Here is a 3262-nt window from a genome sequence, read left to right on the forward strand (position 1 = left end):
TGGCAGTGTCCTTGGGAAAAAGAAGCCTGTAAGAGCTCCTATCTGCCTCTATCCTGAAAACAGGATAAAATTGACATTATGGCTGGGAAGCTCTCCCTAAGTTTACCTAGACATCCCTATGTTTTTCAGTAGTAATGCTGAAAATTTTGGAGCTCAAATGGGTTTGAGCTGAAGTAGATTGGAAAGCAATGGTTTGTACCCTCTCTAGTATTTGCAGAGCATGTGTTAAGCAAAGTCATACCCAGCTGCTCCCACAGCAAAGCCTGCTGCTCATCCCGCTGCAGGATGTGGCTATAGCTGAATGCCAGAGCTGCCAGCCAGGCTGGGCTGGGACAGGCCAGGGGCACAGCTGCTCCAGGGGAGCTGTCCACACCTCCTAGCCTCAAGGCATTGTGTAAGTGTGGGCTTGGATCTAGATGTTCCAAAACGCACCTGTACTTGAGGCTCTCTATTGCTCTTCTGGCATGGGCTCCTTAAGCACTCCTATTGTCAAATTTTCCCTTCAGCCAGGTATGCTGGGAAGCATTCCTTGTTTTCCTTCTTACAAACTGTAAGCCTTATGCAAAAGCATGATTCGGGAGCTGGGTTTCCAAAGAAAACCTAGAGCCCTGCAACAGCTGCATACATGTACGGAGAAGGCTGGCAATACTGACATTGTCCCCTGCCCCCAGGTGCCTCACTGGCCTTAATGCACCCGCTCTGGTGACTGGCATGTCCTACTGAGCATCCCAAGAACAGGAGCTCCCAAAAATGCATCACATAATCCAACAGCACTTTAACATAGGAATTATGGGAACCCTCTCTTCATGTCTGACTAGAAAGACCATAGGCCAAAAGTTTGCATTAGCCACAGAAAGACCACAGGGGCAGAAAACACTACCAGACAGCAGTAGTGGTGCATTGTGTGTGCCAGAGGATAGGAGTGGGACACTGCTGGTGTAACTGGTCCTGCAAACACAGAGGGTCTAAGGATCCACTTCAGGGGCAATACAGGTAAAATCCAGGCTGGCTTCCCGTGCCTCTTCCATACACCCAGAGAGCCACTTAACCCTAGAGATAGGAGTGCAGCTCATAAGCCAGACAGGGAAGATTTCAGTACTACTGTACCACAACAATAAACTGCATCACACACCTTATTTCCAGCAGTGGGTATCTCAGAACAGAGCAAAAGCCTTCTCCCTCTCATCCTCATAAATTATACATGGAGGAGGAAGACCTGGCTTCCTGCAGTGAAAAATTTTGCTCAGGAATCTCCATCCCAATAGCCAGAGCTCTTTTGAATGCATTTGAGTTTGCAAAGGTGCAGAGGGGAGGGTAACCCCAAAGCCTGAACTGAGCAGAAGAGCAGGGAGGGGCTGCCTTGATGCAATTCTTCCAGTCTGAAAGCCCTTGATTTGACAGAGTCAAGGCTTTCTTTTTTACAAAGGTGGAGAACATTGATTTTTATTTTTTACAAGGGTGGAGAACATGGATGTGGGAATTGGTCTCCATTGCCACAAATGTCAGACAGCTCAGGCTGTTTGTCATCTGGTTGTAGCAAAGGGGCTCAATGCTTTCCGTGGCTAACACAAAATCATTTTTCCTACACTGCTCTTACTAAAGTGGTAATTTCCACGTGGTGGCTTGACATGTAAGGCTACAGATTGGAAAGCAGCTTATGCCATACCCAATTATCTCATTGTATATGAGAACAGCATTGATTGGAGAAGGGAAAACAAAGATTGGTACAAATGTATTTATGAGATTTAAAATAAAAATGTGATGTTTATATTTCCAGGAGTATAAACAAAACAGAATTTTAAAATACCACAGCTATGCTCTTCAATAACCCATGCTCAGCTGCCCCTGCAGTCTGCCAGAAAGGATAAATACGATTTTTCATCATTATATCTCTGTAGCCTTCCCATGCAAGGCTTGCCTATCTGGATCTTATTCTAGCAACTACAATCTCCTGCTTGCAGAGACAAACTCAGGGCTCAGAAGGACAGATACAGCCAATACCTGGCTGACTGGCAGCATGAAAATACAGCATGGCTATGGGCTGGAGTGTGTCCCCAAAAAATGAGCTTCAGCGCCAGAAAAGGAAGGACGGGAACTACCTTGAGCTGGGTTTACTTTATAAAATGCTGTTTGGATGAGAGAAATGAAACAAGTTCCCTTCTGTACATTTCTCCATCATCTCCTTGCTTCCTCCAGCCCATCCCTGCTGACCAAAGGCATTCCTGCTGACACCAGACTCACCTTCTCCTGTGCTCTACTCCTGCTGAAGCCCTGCACCAGTCCAGGCTACCACAGAGTGTGCCATGCCGGGAGGGTGTTGTACAAGAGGCCCCTGTGCACTGTCTCACCAAGCTGTGGGCTCAGCCACTGTGCCAGCTGCTCCTGCTCCAAATGGGCTGGAGGCAACAGCAGAAGGGCCCAGCTGTGAACAGGCAACAGCCCAAGCCTAATATTCAACTACCCATGGGGGCCATGGATCTGGAGTTGGATGGTGGGCACGTGTTTGCAATGGCACCCAGATGTCATTAAAAACTCCGTATGGAATTAAAAATTCAGTACATCTGATTTCCTGGATGCACCTAAGAGAAATAGCCAGTGGTGCTGCTCTGACACTGCAGAGGCTTTGCAGAAGGGAAGCTCGCTCCAAGTCGGAGAGAAAAACTTCACTGAGTGGTATTTGGGGCTCGCTTACACCCGTTCTGTCTCCAGCCATGGCCCGTCCGTGACACAGAAAGCACAGAGCTGGCTCAGCACACACACGGCCATGCTGCTCCAGCTACAGCATCTCAGGGCGCAGCTACCTGGGCCCCTGGGATTTCTCATCCCATTAAATTGGTCTGCCTTTCTTAAACCAACTCGTCAGAGGGAAGGAAGAGTCTATCAGCGTTTCACGGCTAAATTATCCCGTGCCAGTGGTGACCAGAGGCTAAAGGCCATCAGCTTTCTCCCCAGTGCAGTTTGGGTACACATTCTCCTTGCAGGAGCCGCACCCCCGAGACCCGGCACGCTTCTTGTGCGCCATTCGGTGAGGACCCGACGGCTTTGGGCTCTGCTCACTCAAGTACCGATCACCCCGGACTGCCCCAGGGGAGACGGTCAGCCTGGACCAGGTTGCTGGCAGAAGCTGCCCGAGGTGAATCGGCATCACTTGGCCCCCCGCCCGCAGGCTCAGCCCGGCTCCGGCCCTCAGCCCGGCTCCGGCCCTCAGCCCGGCTCCGGCCCTCAGCCCGGCTCCGGCCCTCAGCCCGGCTCCGGCCCTCAG

The sequence above is a fragment of the Parus major genome, chromosome 3, assembly GCF_001522545.3.
Source record: "Parus major isolate Abel chromosome 3, Parus_major1.1, whole genome shotgun sequence".
In the NCBI taxonomy this organism is placed as follows: domain Eukaryota; kingdom Metazoa; phylum Chordata; class Aves; order Passeriformes; family Paridae; genus Parus; species Parus major.